Below are 18,744 nucleotides of genomic sequence, written 5' to 3'. Positions count from 1 at the left end.
TAAGTAAAGACTACCCACAGATTTTTGTTTGGATAAAAGTACTTGCATATAAAATGCAGTTCAAACAAGTTTAGTTTACAAGCCACATTACACTACAATAACCAAAGCCTTGTAAAAAAAAAATGTAAGAAGCAGCATTCGTATCTATGACTACATGAGATAGTGCAGTTTATATGCCACAGAAACACTCCCATCTCGCTTGAGGTATACACCAGTTTTGTTGACTTTTTCCTACTGCTTTGGCAGGTTCCAGCAGAAGGATTTTCTAATGTACCTTTGCTGCCACCATGTGGTAGATACATAAAAAAAAAAAAGGGAGAGCTTTTGAGAATTAAATCCTTCCCAAAAATATTTTTGTGTATATTTATTTTAAGAGGAAGGAAGAACACACTGCTATTGCTTTTGAAAGTCCTGACCCCCCACCCCGACATTTGGCATACAAGCGTAAGAGTAGGTATTCCTTAACTTCTCTGTGAGTATGTGATATATATATAGCTCACTCTATATTATTAATATTGTTTCTTTGTTCAATTGGGGCACAGAGATTTGATTATTACATAAACTGTTGCATACAAATAAGAACAAACATGCACAAACAGATACAAAGAGGTAATGAGGGCTCTGCTAGTGAGAGCTTACAATCCAGAGGCTACAGGAGGAGTACACAGAGCGCAAGAACTCCTCTCGTAGGTGAATGGTAGTTCACAGGAATCAGATCAACATGTATTAAAAGAAAAGAGAAAAGATCATGGTACAATACAGTTTAATAAACAAAAAATCCTTAGAGCAGTGAGCTCCAGTACACTCACATGCTCCACGGTCATAAAAGGCAGTGTAACCAATTCAGGGTTAGGAGCGACGCCAGCAATACAGCACACACAGCTACACACGAATCCTCTGGGTAGGATCAGTCTCATCCGCATACGAACAGCGTCTGACGTCACGGGACTTCCTCGGCTTTCCTCCAATGGTAAGGGAGGTAGCAGGCTACGGAGTCAGCGTCAGCGTTGAGGTCTTTACAGTGGGAGAACAGCTGGTTCGTAGAAAACGGCAAGAGGCTCCACATGGCTCCACACAGCACACGAATCACTGCGCAATTGCAGATAACCCTACGCGTTTCATCCGGGTATTCGGACTTTGAGAAGTCCGTTGGAGGAGAGCCGAGGAAGTCCCGTGATGTCAGACGCTGTTCGTATGCGGATGAGACTGATCCTACCCAGAGGATTCGTGTGTAGCTGTGTGTGCTGTATTGCTGGCGTCGCTCCTAACCCTGAGTTGGTTACACTGCCTTTTATGACCGTGGAGCATGTGAGTGTACTGGAGCTCACTACTCTAAGGATTTTTTGTTTATTAAACTGTATTGTACCATGATCGTTTCTCTTTTCTTTTAATACATGTTGATCTGATTCCTGTGAACTACCATTCACATACGAGAGGAGTTCTTGCGCTCTGTGTACTCCTCCTGTTGTCTATTGAGGGATTGTGAAATTCCTCACACAAGCAGCATTTCCTCTTGGTGATATAATTTTTTTGTGATTTATTTGTGATATATTATTGGGTTTGCGCTTACCTTCTCTTGCACCAATCCAGAGGCTACCAATAATTTTTTAGCAATATAACATTTGTATTTTTCTATACACATATATACTTACCTATGCAATAGACCCTGTATCCTGCTTCCAAAAAACCCACAAGATAAGAGATAGAGACGAGCGCATACAAGAAGAATATATCAGTAACAATGTACATGCAATAAGACTAGGGGGCCTATGCAGAGAGCAGCGCTATTTCGAAATTCGCCATTTTTTGGAGAAAATCGCGCAGAAAGCAGCAGAAAATGGCGAGTTCCGAAAAACGCGCCAATTTTTCTTTTCTATTTGTAAAACTCGCCTCGCGGCTGGCGAGAACCTCAATCTCGCCAGTTTTAAAAATATCCGTATGCAGAGAGGCGCGAACGGCATCTAGCGGCTGTTCGCGCCAATAAAATGGCGCGATTGTCTCCTTTTTTCCTCGCCAGAAAAAACTGGCAAGAAGCTGCCGCTCGCGGCCATTGCAAAGGGAAAAAAAAGGCGCAAATTTGTTTTTACACGTTTCTGAAGCGCGCATCTCGCCAATTTAAACTCGCCACACGCATCCATGTTAAACATAGCAGAATTCGCACTTTTCTGCATATGGAGAATAAAACTCTCCAAAAAAGCTACTTTTTAATAAATTCGCCAATTTTAAAATTCGCTGCTCTCTGCATAGGCCCCTAGATATGCTAGCACTTACAGCAGTTATGACAGAACACAACACATATGGGACAGGGAATACAATAGAAAAACTAGTGCACATGTACTCACACGGACAAGTGAGTACATGTGCACTAGTTTTTCTATTGTATTCCCCGTCCCATATGTGTTGTGTTCTGTCATAACTGCTGTAAGTGCTAGCATATCTAGCCTTATTGTATGTACATTGTTACTGATACTGTATATTCTTCTTGTATGCGCTCGTCTCTAGCTCTTATCTTTTCTCTCTAAGGATCCTGGGAAGGTCCTATATGATTGAGCAGCATCGTCTTAGAGGCCATCTACATTGCCTTTTTGGTTGTATTTCTAAGATTATTTCTTTGTTATCTTTACATTGTACTTCAGGGAGCGCCATAGATACTCAGTCCAAAAAAACCATGTCATTGCATTAATTGTTTTACATGTAATACTGGTACGTCATCAATCACTCCGCTGCTCTAAATAGGCTGAAGGCTCTGAGTTTCAACTCATGGGAAAGGATACCGTTTCCTCTTTTACACACTGGCAGGAATAGGTGCAAGTGGTGTAGGTTGTATTCTGTATGTACAGGGCACCAGTTACACTTAAATAGGTGCAGTTGGATGGTATTGGAGACTCCAAATTGATCAGATATAGTCCTCTAATCATCCCCAAAAAATGATGCAGGTCATCGCAGCCAATAAGTTAGAACAATGATTTGAGTCATGGTGATACCCACTTTATACCATGAATTGCTAGAAATTATGTTTAATTTACTCTAAGTGCGAGAAAATCAAAGCTCTGCTTCAGTTAAACATGGGATTTCATGATGATACAAATGAACATTTTGCTTTTTAGGTGCTTGTTTCTGCATTACAGTAGCTGCAAGAAATGCTCTAATTCAGTTTCTTGCACGTGACACATTAGGCAGGAAGGTTTATAACTTCTACACACCTGGAAGTTTTGTTGATGCAAAGAAAGGTGGAGCAAGATGAGGGCCCAAGATAAAGAACTTGATAGACTTAAATGCGCTCTCTGTAACTCATCTTACGGTGTGAGACAGACATATGTCTGCAGTTCACACATACTTTTCTTAAATAAATGACACTGTCTGAATCATAAATACTGTAGAAGCATAATAGGATTGGCACAAAATCTCTAAGGAACCGACTTCAATTTGTAACTTTTATCAGTAAAATGACTACTTGTTGTTGCTTAGATGACGCTCACAGTATGTGGAGACCGGAGAATAAGGAAGTGAATGAGGATTAAGTGCGAGTGATCAAACATAACACTCATGCATATATGAGTAATTCATATTTACACGTACACACTGACTGGCAGCGATGCAAAACAAAACAAAGTGGCAGCATGCCACGGAATAATAGCCAGTGGGGTTTATTTATTATTTTAAGAGCAGCTTCTTGTTCAAGAAATTCAAGAACCAGCCAAACCATTACTCTCAAATGACCTTACATTCCCCATGCTCTCCCCAAGTGATGAACTTTTCCTAACCTTTAATGAGGCCTTTTCCTGGGAAAAGTTGCTGCCCAGAAGGTGACCAGAGCCTAGCTGAAGGCTGTGTAAATGAGGGTATGGAGGACATACTGAATGTAGAGAGGTTACGGGACTGAGTAAACAATCAGAACACTGGGTGACAGAGAGCTCATCCCAGCAGCACATTGAAAGTATATAACACATTGTGTTACCGTTCCACTTGGCTTGAATATCGGAGTTTACTTACAGTACGAAGTATCTTTTCATACTACAGCAGGTTGGAGGGATCAATCACATTAAAACAATGAGTAACAACCTTTTGTTGCTAATATGTCAAAGCAGAGAACCAGCATGGGATACGACAACGTAGAGAGCTTATACCGGTCTTAACTATTAAAGCAATACTATGAAAGCATAGGACTATATCTTGTCAATGATATATCAGCAACCTTACTATGTACAGTAATATTTCTCATGAAATAGCTAAAAGACATAAATCCGTCAATGGGTTCCAATACACATCGCTTTATTTTATTATTTGAATCAATTTTCAGATGATATTTCACCAATCTCTATGTGGCTAAAATAATTGTAAAATCAGACATACTGCAGGAATCTGCAAAATTGCACAACACAGATCCATACCCTGTAATACCGAAGGGCTTTTGCTCTGTCTTTTCTAAAAGCCCTATTTCAGGGTCTGGTGCGAATTTTGGCAAATTGAAAAAAAATGTGTGCAAAAATGTTTGCCTGAAAACAAGAGAGTTAATTTCCCATGGTTCACAAAGTGCTGCAAACATTTCTCCCATCACTAATTCTTTCTATCTTTGTGCTAACATTTTTTCTTACTTTACCTGCTTCGCCTCTCTACCTATAGTCCCAAATGCAGTATACCCCCTGATTAAGGCACACAATTACAAAGCATCACCCTGTTAGAAGAAGCAACTGAAGGAGATCAAAGATTAACTAGATGACATTTCAAAGAATAATAGTTCTCTGTAGAATTGAGTTTTAAAAAACAAAGGCAAATTAAATTTGTGCTATAAAGATACATTTATTTTAGATGTATTTCCATTTCATGTTTGAAACATGATCAGTGCATTACAAGTAAACGTTTGCTACAGTGTGAACCTCATCTTTTTTTGTAATTTCCTCATCCAAAGTACCAGAAAAGATCCTGATTGATTTCATAAAGTAGGATTCCTAATACAATAGTACACAACTTGACTGTTCTGAAGAATTCAGCACAAGTATTGAGTGATACTGTACAGGCTTTTAAATCGAAGTGAACATATCCTTAGGGATTAATCTAAAGAAGTCTCACTGTACTGTCAGGTTTTCTTCCCCTAATGTAATGTGCTGCTCTGACCATTTTCATGCTCATAAACTTTTAAGGAGGTGATGACAGGACCTTAAAATATATTGCTTTTGATGATATGGGCACAATCACAATTGTTTATTAAATGTAACGATGGGTTTAAAAAAAAAACACTAAACAAATGCACAGGTATGTTGTTACTTTTTGCATTAATTAAAAAGCACTTGAAATAATGGAGTATGTTTAACCACGCAGCAGTTACACCCTTGGTGCTGTAGTAAGTGGCACCTTTACTAGTAGTGTCACAAACCAAAATGCTATTTTTGCTTTTTCAAAATTGCAGTAAAATATTATAATAACAAGTATAACAAGCTCTCTAAAAGTGTGCAGATGCAATGTAGTATGTGTGATCTGAAAACGAAATATATTTTAACAGATCTTTATATGCTATAGTGAATATATCCTTTCATGATGCAGGTCCTCTGAACCTGACTATCGTGTCCACTTGACCACTATTCTTCTTCAGATTCAACACTCTCTCGGTATCCATAACAAAGCTCTATCCTGATTCTCTTCACACTTCTGCTACACCTTCTTCTCTATCTCGTTTGCCAACATGTCTTCATCCTCTGTTGATCTGTATGTTGATGTGTCTAAGGGCTCCTCGTTGGGTTCTCTCTCTACATCATTTGTTGACCACATCAATTAATTTGGCCGTAGGTATCCCCTCTATGCAGATGATACAAAGTCAAATCAAAAATTTACAATGAGGTAAGTGAAGGTGAGTTTTATCGGAGGCTCAGCACATGACTTACGTCCGGCATGGAATTGCAGATATGATCATGGATATCAGATCCCCGGAACACTGCTGATAAAGCTTCTAACTGCCGACAAACACCACAAACTAAACACGTACCAGTGTAATCACGTGCAAGGTAGTTTTCAACACGTTTCGCACGTGCAACGTGCTTCATTAGGCAAACATAGTACAGAGATCAAAGGCTCCATATATACCAATGAGGTTTTAATCCCTAATTCTCAAGATAGATAATACATAACCTTAAATGGTAAGACTGCCCATCTATTCATTAATAATAATGACTAAAGGTGTGTACACATATATATAATCTTCCCCAAACCTCCCATTCTTGCATTCCGGCCGGGAACCACCAAACAGAAATTAGTCAACAGAAAATTTCAGAACGAACTTAAAGACACTGATAATGGCACAAAACCGTGCAACAACACACGTTGCAAACTCTGCAAACATCTATGCCAAGTTCCCACAGCCAGTCACAACCATGGAACACTCAATGTTAAAGGCTCATACTGCTGCACATCCAGGAATGTGGTTTATATGATTCAATGCAACAAATGTGACCAAGGATGCTACAGTGGGGAAACCAGCCAAAAAGTCAAGGCAGAATGAATATGCATAGACACTCTATCCTCCACCACGAAGACGGAAGATACTGCTCACCAGTCGGACATCATTTCTTACAACCAGATCATTCCATAAATTATTTAAAAATCAAAATCCTCAATTGAATGTTTAAACGCACCCAAGAACGGAAAACATTTGAACTCAGAATGATAAGACCCTTTGACACCAAAACAATAGGACATAATGCGGATATGGGGTTTCTCACACACTATCACAATTGTTTGTAATTATCCTGCCTGCCTCTCTGCCAATGTTCTTATACACAACTCCCCACAGCATCCCCTTCCCACTCCATGCTGTTGCTTGTCACCATTTATTAAGCTTCCAATTTCTTCAAACATCCCTTTGTCACCTCTCCTTATCTAAATCTCTTTTTTTTCTGCTTTCCAACCCTCTGTTTTAGCCATAGATTCCTTTGTAAACCAGTATTGCCGACCTGAGGAAGAGAGGAGAACTCTCGAAAGCTTGTCCTATGAAATAAATTGTTAGTCCAAATAAAAAAGGTATCACCTAATACTGAAGAACACACACACACACACATATATATATATATATATATATATATATATATATATATATATATATATATATAGACATTATTTTAATCTAACTAATTAATTGATTGATATAACGTGTGGTGTGCAAAAAGTGCTAATTTATCATAGACAAATTGTGGGGAGGGAAATATGTATATGTTTAATTTGTACCTTCATATGTATGGTAATATATACCATGACTGTCTGTTGGCTGTAATGATCTGCTGTCTGTTGATTAAATGTTATATTATATGATATCTGATGTGGAAGTGGGGGTTGAGAAATGTACTTTGCTTTCCAGTGTTTCTCTAAAGTGCAAAGAGGGAGATCACGACGGTGCTCTGTAACAATATTCAGGACTGATTTCATGTCCTTGCCTCTATATAAGGCAACAAGACCTCAAAAATACACACAACTGTAAAAAGAGAGAAAACCAGATAATGACGTTAACACTGGCCCTTTGTTTGATCTGCAGCTCAACCTGAGGAGGCTCATCCCTTGATCCTCAGACGGTAGTGAAGTAGGAAAGGTGGTGAGCGCTCACCACCTTTCCTACTTCACGTGTCTCTAAAGTGACAGTATTGGAAGGATTGTGTCCGTTAGTAAATGCTGCTGCATTCTTATTTCTTATTTCTAAAAGTGAATCCAGAAATTCAAAGATATTTGTTTTCTTTGCCATTAAGAGTATTTCTATTTTATCTGAGTCCTAATCAGAATGCCCCTGTTTCTGTCATCAGGATGTCTTAATAACTGCACTTTTATAGCATATATGCAGAAGCCATACTTGACAATATTTCGAAAAATTGTAGATAAAACGATTATAAAACCTTGAAACATATTTCCTTCAATAAGGTATAAAATAGCACTCTTTATGTTGGAGGATAGACGCTTCACTGTTATGATTTGCTCCGTCCTTTGGCAAAACGGGGTTTAGTTAATATTAGGTAACCATCAGATAGGGACTTTGTTAACAGTAATGAAATGCTATAAATTATAATAGCCCGTAGGGCGTGTTTGATAGATGATAAACAATAAAAATGGAAAAACAAACATACCTGTATGTCGCTGTCCAGTAAAGATGGTTGTTAGTGAGATAACAGCCCAGTAAAGATGGTTGTTAGTGAGATAACAGACCAGTAAAGATGGTTGTTAGTGAGATAACAGCCCAGTAAAGATGGTTGTTAGTGAGATAACAGCCAGTAAGTGACAAAACTATTTCTTGATCCAACATGTAAACAGTTATTTATTTCTGCGCTACATATACTAAAAATGTGTTAGAAGATTACTTTTAAAAAACTAAGATTTTCTTGCTGTATATACAGTAGCAATCCTTCTATTTTATGTTGTTGCACACCAGAGATATGTGTGTGTAAACCTGCAGGCTTTTGACCACTTAAAATGGCTGCTGTTTTGCCACATCGAGTACAGATGTACGCAACATTATTGCACCGCATGGCACGTTCCCACGGGTGAAAGCACGCAATAGCCTCCTCCTTGCGTGTGTCTGATTCAAAACAATGGCCTCTTCACTCACTGGTGCGTTGGGTTTGTGCCGCTGCAATGTGCAATGCCCGTGTGGGTTGCAATATATAGGGCGCACAGGGAGACCTCTCAAGAGGCGATTTGCCGAGCATATATACAATATTAAGAGAGGCCTCGAGACGCACAGCGTCTCTAATCATTTTAAGTTAGTACATAATCAGATTCCTGATGGCCTTATATGTATGGGTATTGAACATCTAAAACCGAATTGGCGTGGGGGAGACAGGTTGGGAATGTTGTCCAAAAGAGAAAGTTATTGGATATATGTTTTGAAAACCCTGTCCCCATTGGGTCTAAATATCGATTTTGACCTGGCATCTTTTTTGAAAGACCCCTAAATCTGCCTGTTTCATCTATCTTTGACTAATGTTTCATTCATTTTATGTATTTTTATATATATAATTTTATATATATTTTTTTATATATGTATTCAACCACAGTATAAGTGTTTATTTTAATATTTTAATGTTTTAGTATGTTTTAACTATGCATTTTTAAGTAAATTTGTTTTATCATTTTTAGAAGGGTATAAGTTAGGACTAGCATGACCCCAACAGCGTAGCATATCAAGTGAGCTGTTTCTGGACCTTTAATTACTCTGCTAAGTGATGTAGATCATCGCCGCCCATTTGTGGGCAGATATTAGTTCTAGTGCATGTACTTAAGGCACCAGTGTACTGGACTCCTCCATCCCCTGAGGAAGTGACGTAGCGTCACGAAACGCGTAGGGAGGAGGAGCCTAGTACAGTGCACGTCATCAGCCGTCACCCGCGTTGTACCTTGTGGTGTGGGGAGCACTCCGGGCGCTGCGCCACTGACGTCATCGGTCGGCGCGCAACCTCGTGGACAACATACCACAGACTCGTTACAAGCTGCGGACGGCATTCTTGAGTGGCACGCTTGCCCTCACACAATGTGAGTGTATACATAGCTGCTTTTCAATATTGTTTAATACAATTTATGCGGAGTACACTAGGCTGTTTTTCAATTCTCTCCAACCACAGCTGCTGCGGTGTACGCTGCTCCTGGAACGACGCAGATCAAGTTGAAGAGAGCCGTCTTGGGAACCATGAGGGGTCCGTGGAGATCAAGGTGGAGGAAAAGAGCTGAAAAACAGATTTTCTCCCCTGAATGAACAAGAGTCTATCTTGTAAGTAGGGATATTCTTCTCCAGGTTGGGGTATTTGAGTCTGTATACTGCGCAATGGTGTGTTTTTTTCGTTATCTGTAATTGCAGACAATACCTGGGAAACTACGCCTAGAAGAAAATTCACCTCATCTTATTTGTTGATGTAACATTCTACTATCAGGACTGACATTTCATCCAGGACTGTCTTTTGATATGGTACTGTAATCATCATCACCACACTTTGCGCCGGGGACATTCTTTGTATTTGTGGGTTGCAATAATGTTGGTTACATTACATGAGACCTGTGTGACTAAATGCAAGTATCTTAAAAATCCCATAAGAACTAGGCAGATATGCAAAACAATGTTCCATCATCATAGTTTTATTGGACTGCCCATAACCCTGCTCTTCCAAACGTTTATTATATTTGGGGAGACTCATAATGTTCTCTATTAATTAACGTGCCTAACTGCACCTTTGTTGCCCTTACCTTACACCCCCTATTCAGACACTGCACACACTTGTTATTTTAATATAATAGAAACTGTCACTCATTAGTTACAATTCAAGTAAGTTACTCAAATAGCACTTTAATCAAGCTCAAAAAATCTCCCATAAAGCATAGTGTTTGTGACCATAATCAAAACACCACCAGTTGCATCATAGTCCAAAATCGATGACCATATGCTTGATGAAATTCTCTAATGCTAATTCATTCATAAGATGTTTTTCTCGGTGTATACTGCTTGTAAGATGCAGTAAGGAGTAACTTACTCTACTCTGGATAAGTGCCTGTCTGAGCTGGTTGTACAGCAGAGGAGAGCAAAACGGAACCTGTTTTTTTAGAAAAAAAAATATTCTGCTTCATACCACCTTTGTTGAACATCTCTCAGCAGTCACAACTGTGATTTAAAGTTATACTCATCTAAAATCATAATTTTATTAAAATATATATATATATATATAAAGCACAAATGAATAGACGATACCGTTAAGTGGCTAACTAAATGCTTTTATTTGTGCGAGCTTTCGAGATACACTGATCTCTTCTTCCGGCGGTGTTGCAATGGATAAAGCAAGAAAGGTTTTACTTAAAAACAGTGCATCCTGGAATGTATCCGTGACTGAAACCTATCCCTCCCCCTGTGCAGTATGCGATTTATGACTTAAGGTGTTAAATGGTCCCTGAATGTTAGTGATGAGAGAGAGAGAGAGAGAGAGAGAGAGAGAGAGAGAGAGAGAGAGAGAGTGTGTATATGAACACAAAAAGTCTCAATAATGAGCACTAGAAAAATATTCACTTTAATGTCTTCAAATATAGCAACCTAAAACATAATTAAAACCAAAAGAGCGGTACCCCAAAATAGAAAAGGTAAGTGCATATCATATACTTCAAAGGCGTAGGTCTAACCTTGTCATAAATATCAGGCTAATGCAACAAAGGTATAAAGTGAGAACAACTTCAAGACCGGCCGGTCAAAGATATGATAAATGACCTAAAGGACACACTAATAACAGCACTTGTCTAATATCACATGCAAACTACACATGCAGCAGAATGTTGATCACACAACTATAAACAGCCCAAAGATAATAAAAGAGCTTGTTTCTGTGAAAAAACACTTAATAGATATAGTCCGTTCTCAATGTGCAATGAAAAGTCACAAGACCCGCCCAATAAGGTGAGATAATGTCCTGGTAGATCCACTATTGAGAAAGATATTCGTATCAAAATAACACATGAAATCCGTCCAGACACAGTAGGGGTAAAAAAGAGATATACTTATCTACTTATCCCCCATTGAGATTATGTGTTGGATCCTCTGAAAAACAGAATCAATTCACTTGAGAAGTGGTTAATCTTTATCTCCCTGCCGTTCCAAACATCAGCAGAATAGAAGGGCCAGGGATAGTGTGAGTCCTCAGGTCTGCAGTAGAGAATTAGCACATCATAATGTCTCAGGGTCACCGCAGCAGCTCCCACTCTTCACGTATTGCGGCTTCTTCTGTACAGTATACAGTGTACAGGTACTTTATATAATGGAAAATGCATATTATACACACAACTTAACTTGTACAATACCATCTAAACCATAGTAAAAACTTCAGTGAGCACGGTCAATATAGAGGAAAACCAACTCCGAGACAGCTGCTGAGACTCATAGTGAGGTGCCCGTAGCAAATCATACACCACTCGAGTTGGAGGGCATCTCACTCTCTGATGAGTTTCTTCACCGCCGTCTTATTGGTCGGAGAGGTTACCATTGGCTTGAGGCCCTGGCCCTCTCATAGTGTGACTCTTGAGCTACATAGTCTCTAGTGGGAATGAAACTTGGACTCCTTGGGTCGAGCGGTCAGCTTGTTGAAGCCACTGGGGAGGTCAAGTTCTTTACCTGCTAATTCTGGTGGTGCCCACCAGTCTCCATTTGCGGTGGAAGAGGTTCCTTTCAAAGGATCCTGATTATTTTCTGTCCTCTTTTTATATCACTGTTTTTTTTTTTACATATTTATTATATCTCGCTTTTAAAGTCCTCTAAATAAACATATATGTTGACTACAAGTGCCCTAGTGCTGCTTTCCTTCCCTGTTGGATGTTGCTGTTGGAGTGATGGCTGTTATGCACGGGGCCGGACTCCTTATATGCTGTGAAACTTACTGAGGGAGGTCATCACACGAGGGTTCGTTTTTTATGTATATTCCGCTTCGTCATTTTCATCGATTTGTTTTGAGCTGTAGGCTGTAGTAGCTCATGTGTATACATATAAGTGCCTTATAAACAGTTATTTTTTCAATACTATATCTCTGACTTGTTTATTTAAGCCATTGTGATTATTGCATACAACGAATCAGTGCAATTACAACAACGCAAGATAGATCTAAATTTCTAAAATATGCCATTTTGCTATTTGCAATAGGACTGTTTGATTTTAAGCAGAAAATATATTAAACACATTTTTAATTATGAAGAAGACATTCAAACAGCAGGGGTGTTACAAGGAAGGAGGTTTCGCTTTATTGCATCTCCAATATACCTTGCTAAGCAGGAATTTAGCTTTATAGCAGCATTCCACAGACCCCGTGGGAGAATGAACATGCTGCAATATGCAACTATACTGATTAAAGAATGTAGCCTTTGTACAGTTGTAGACAAACCTTGTAGCATAACTCTAATCTTGAGGCTTTCCTCGCTTAAGAGAAATACATATGATTCACACAATCTCTGATTTAAAAATCTAGACAAGAAAAGAGAAATTGTTGGTCTTTTGCTAGACATACGCACTTTGGTTTTCCAGCACTGCAGACATGTTTACTCTTACTGATTTTCCAGAAGTCTCACTGAGTTTTCGTATAAGCAGCCTCATAGACTTTAATGCAGTCTACCTGATAAAAATCAGCATACGTTTCTATTAAAATGCAATTTTTGGGCTCAGAACGCCAAATCTTACAAATGTTGGTATGGTTATATGTTGCACTAGCATGTTTAGCCTAGAAGTGCATACCCTCTGTCTGCACCTATTAAAACCAGCAGAACTCTTATATTACCTAAAGTTTTTCTGCCTTTGTGTGAGAGCTGTGCAGTGCTCCACTGCCCGTCTCGTACTGGTTGATGCTGAGAACCTTCAGCTAATTACTGCAGCTAGAAAATGAGTGACGGATTTCATAAATAATCAGCGTCTTATAGGGAAGTCACCATCGCTACTTTTGTGTATATATTATTATATACAAATCAATACACAAATGCATGTGTTCGATTGGTAAACTGATCTTTGCACATAATACTGTACATTGCACGCTTTATGCTGGTTTATAGGAGGTGCTAAACGCTTTTATTCCACATTGTCAGATGGACTAAAGCAGGCCTGCACAACACCAGTACTTGAGGGCTGCAACCAGGTCAGGTTTTCAGGATATCCCTACTTCAGCACAGCTGGTTCAATTAGTGGCTCAGTATGACTGAGCCAGTAATTGAGCCAGCTGTGCTGAAGTAGTGATATCCTGAAAACCTGACCTGTTTGCGGCCCTCGAGGACTGGAGTTGTGCAGGCCTGGACTAAAGTGAACTGCACATATTTTAATGTGCCCAGTATTGGAGGGTCTGGAAGTGCTATTACAAACAATAATGATAAATGATACCACAGTAGGTAAAGTGTTCCCTCGCCAGTAGAATTAGATGTTCGTTTCCGTGGCAGCAAAAATCTGACATGTCTAAGTGTTTACATTTCTCTGGGTAAGTGTGCGTGTATTTTCAGTCACAGCATGGCACTAGGAAGTTCATTTTCTGTTTACAGAAAAGCCTCTCCACCAAAGGAAGCAGTCAATCCCAGGAATGATTGATTTAATCTGGTGTTTTACATAAAACACACATGAAGTTCACCAGCTAAAAGCACATCAAACACAGAAGCCGAGCCAAGCAGTGACAGGTTAATCTTCAAAACCAGCCAGTCGTGTCCCAGATTCTATGTGCCACTTGCATATGCGCTATAAGGCATTTTTAGCACTACAGCTGGGGGTTTGACTTCTCTTGAGCCAGGATAGTTACAATAGTTCTGGTAATTAGATGGTTAACCACTTCCCTGCAGACCTTGGAGCTGTGTTTGTCACTCTGATTGTACACATTTTTTGTGGAATCTTGTTCTAGTTTTTTTGTTGGAAATCATTTATTTTTTTTACTCTTAAATTGTGTTTCTAAAAACTGCCTTCATGACTCAGCTCCAACCACTGCAACTTTGCATGCTGCTGTCATGCCTCTGACTAGCAAGAAACTTGAATACTAAACTAAAGGTATATATATATATATATATATATATATATATATATATATTTTCTGGGTATGCACCTTAACCCTGGCTGTGCTCGAAGCTGTGACCATGCAGCAAGCTTAAGCCTATAGGGAACCATGTTAAAAATGGTTATTGAGGCAAAAAGTGACACTGTGTGCTCATTTGCATGTCATTTCCCAGAATCCCTTGCTGCAGTGGAAGTGCTGTATGCTGGCTGATAATGTGGAAAGGCGGGGTTGCAGACCTGCCTAAAACATGCAGATGAGCATACAGCTATATTTGCATATTTGCTTTCCTGTGGAGGGTTTTTGTCACTTTTTTTAATCACCATAACTTAACTCAGTATTATGGTTTGGCCTATCCCATAAGCCTCTCTTGCATTCCCAGTAAAATCAACCCCACACTGATGAGACCCATCAAGGTCGAAACAGCTGTCTGTGGGTGGTTTTCTGGGTATGCACCTTAACCCTGGCTGTGCTCGAAGCTGTGACCATGCAGCAAGCTTAAGCCTATAGGGAACCATGTTAAAAATGGTTATTGAGGCAAAAAGTGACACTGTGTGCTCATTTGCATGTCATTTCCCAGAATCCCTTGCTGCAGTGGAAGTGCTGTATGCTGGGTGATAATGGGGAAAGGCGGTGTTGCAGACCTGCCTAAGACATGCAGATGAGCATACAGCTATATTTGCATATTTGCTTTCCTGTGGAGGGTTTTTCTCACTTTTTTTACTCACCATAACTTAACTCAGTATTATGGTTATATATATATATATATATATATATATATATATATATATATATATATATATATAAATATAAATATAAATATATAAACATATAAACAGCAGGCACTTCAAAGGCTCCAAAGAAATAGGTGCTTGTTCAACAAAAATAACAGGAAACCAGGTGTCCCACCAAGGAGACAAAAAACAGCACTCAAGGTATATTGCAAAAGTGTATTTGAAAAAAAGCAGGCACATATAAATCCAACGTTTCGGTCCTGTACAGCACGCTCCTGAGGAAGGTCCTATACAGGACCGAAACGTTGGATTTATATGTGCCTGCTTTTTTTCAAATACACTTTTGCAATATACCTTGAGTGCTGTTTTTTGTCTCCTTGGTGGGACACCTGGTTTCCTATATTTATATATATATATATATATATATATATATATATATATATATATATATATAGCATATTTTAGGGTATTTTGTTATTTTGGTGGACAAAACAATTCATGAAGTAGGAAACAACTGTTACAAAGGGTGAAGATGTTACATTGTTTAGCGCTTTCACGTTATTGAGTAAATATATTACTAAGGAAAATTAGCATTAATGGTGCAGTTCCACATAGAAGGAAAGTGAACAATAAATAGTTTTAATGGGTTTAATACTTTTCCCTGTCTTAACATAAACTGCACATAATTGGGAAACTATCAAGTATTAGAATGAGTGCAGGTCACAGTTTAGCTGGGAAGGAAGTGTTTTATTATTTTCAAGGAGGGAGTTCTTGACCTCAGAGCCTGCGATGCTGTTCCCCAACCCCTGCCCCGCAACATCCCGGAAATAAAGCACACACACAAAGATCTGGCGGTACAATGTATTCAAATACAGCAATGGCGAGGGTGCTAACCCTGCCGGAGTACTCCACCCACATGTAAGGTCAATAATGCTTAAATCATGACCCGCCAGACAGGACCGCCCAAAGTCCCAGCCACTCAGCTGACCCCATGTCAGCCATGAGATGCACTCCAGGTTCTCAAGCACAATGAGCCCTGCCCACTCACCAACCATGCCACCACCAGGCATTGCCGTAACTGAGCCCCATCTGGCAAGAATATCCTGCACTCACCCCCCAAACCAGCCGCCTCCAACTGGGCTATTTAAGCTAGCACCGGACCAACAGACCCAAAGGCACCTTCCAAACCCGATCTGAAAGAATAATAAATGAGCCAAACTGTATAACAAGCAACAGTGCGAACGAACTAAAACTGCCCCCTATTGCGGGAAAAGCCCTTCCGAGCGCCCTACTACTTCCTCTCGCTTGCGTCCCTGCCTTCACCCTTGTGGGAGCATCCGCCACAGGATGAACACTCATGCCGGACGTTACAATGGACCTCATTAAATGCCCAGCAACAACTCTTCCTATTGCCGGCCACCAGGTCAGAAGATAACTCACAGTCGGACGTTCCGAAAAAGAAGGATGGCTTCCCCGTCATTATGAGCTCGATCCACATATCTAAGTCTTTACTATCCTAAGATAATTGCTTGAGGACATCCTTTTTTGTCAGAACTGCTCGTCATAGCTCCAACAAGGAAATCCACTATAACTCTGCTGCGTGAACCCTATCATGTCCTGATACTTGAACAGGGGAGAGCAAAGGTGGGGAACTTTGTGGGCAATTCGGCTAATGAGCATGGAGAAAGCATGGATCCAATTAGCAGGGGGTATAGCCATCTTTCAATCTCCTCTTTCTTATCCTCGCCTTTCTTGCTTGACCACGCTATTCTCTTCCTAGAGACTCCTTATAGCCTGGCAGCAAGGACAATATCTCCACATAAACCCCTGTCCAAATATTTTCCTTTCCATCCGCAGGTTAAATGCAACCCCAACGGGCTAGTGAGGCATATATATGCATCTTTAAAAAGACATCTGCAACTTTTATGCTCGCGGCTTGCACATTGGAGGACATGGTAAAGCCACTTTGCCTCCTGAGACAGGTACGGCACCAATGACCACTCCGCACCCACCCGTACACAGACTGATCCCCACCATGGGTAAAGACACCACCAGTGCTCCAGCCCCAGACCTTGGCAAGGGTAATGATGCTAAGGTTGACTCTTAGACTCTCTAGAGCGGCCAAAGCACCTCTTAGGAGGGCCAATAAGTCTCCCGTGCCTGCAGTCTACAACCCATTTGCTGAGGGATCGGGCCCAGCTCACAGCACTAGTCCCGCTACCGCCTCCATTAACTGCTGTGAAACAAACAACCTCCTTCAGGCACAGAGAATTGACCCTTCCTTGGGATGACCTACCCAGCAAGGTTGCGAATAATAGGCTCACTCCCAGCATCACTTTCCTGGGGCCTGGAAGCATAAGGGGGAGGGGGCGAGATCAGGGGTAGAGGCTGTTGCCCGAAGGCTCAGAGACCCTCTTTTACCCCCTGCTGGACCAGCCACCAACCTGCTCTGCTTCCTGCGGCTTCCAGCTGACACTGCTCTGCACTCGCTCTGGGCAGTACCTTTCTGGGGGCCCCCGCTGCTTGCTCCCCACGAGGATGCAGCTGGGGAAGACTCTTCCTCATCCGTGGCCCTCACTATGCCACTCAGCAAAAATTGCAGCAAGGGTCACCGACGCGGTGGAGAGCTGGGACAGGTTTTGTGGTATTGTCCTAGGGAGGAGTTTGTGGTAGTGTGGTATTGTGCTGAGGGGGAGTGTGTGGTTATGTGGTATTGTGCTGGGGGAGTGTGTGGTATTATGAAGATTGTGTGTGCGGGGGAAGGGGGGTTGTGTGGTATTGTGCTGGGGGAGTGTGTGGTTATGTGGTATTGTGTTGGGGGAGTTTATGGTTGTAGACGGACGTTCACAGAGGCACACAATTAGGAGGCTTTATAATGTGAAATTATAATAAGCTTTATTGTGCCTTTTCCTTTTCATCAGGAAATTATCAAAACACAGGGGGGGGGGAACAAAGCTTCCATTCACTTGGGAGTATTTCTAGTGAAATCCTATGCAATTAGCTCAGATCTCCATTAGTTAAGCATTTCTCCCAACCCCAAACACATAGCATGAAAATAAGCAGATATAGGCAGTCTCTTAATAATGAAAGTCTTATCTGTTAGCTTCTGTAGAGTAAGCTTCTCTGCTCTCCTGGAACCGCACAGAAAATATCAGCATCCAGGTTTAGAAGTCTTGTTTGATGTCTTGCAATCAGCTATGCTGGGCAGAGCTCAAGACATGTGCTGTCTCCAAAGGTCAGCTCTCAGTCAGAGCTAAGGAGTCACTTCCTGTCTCAAAGGCAGGCTTTTGTAAGTAATCTAATCAGGCAGGTGGTGTTTAGTAATTAACTACCACACTCCTAGATTAAAGGCACATTACTGAACAGGGATAAGTCCCCTGTTACATACCTCCCCTGTTTGTGGGAAGCTCGGGCTTACCATGGCCAAAGCCCATCCTTCCACTCTCATTCTAGATATCTCTGTGACTTGAATGAGAGTGGATGGAGGAAGAGAACCCTCTGTCCCGCTG

The sequence above is a fragment of the Ascaphus truei genome, chromosome 4 (assembly GCF_040206685.1).
Source record: "Ascaphus truei isolate aAscTru1 chromosome 4, aAscTru1.hap1, whole genome shotgun sequence".
NCBI classification, from domain to species: domain Eukaryota; kingdom Metazoa; phylum Chordata; class Amphibia; order Anura; family Ascaphidae; genus Ascaphus; species Ascaphus truei.
This window is presented reverse-complemented; position numbering follows the sequence as displayed.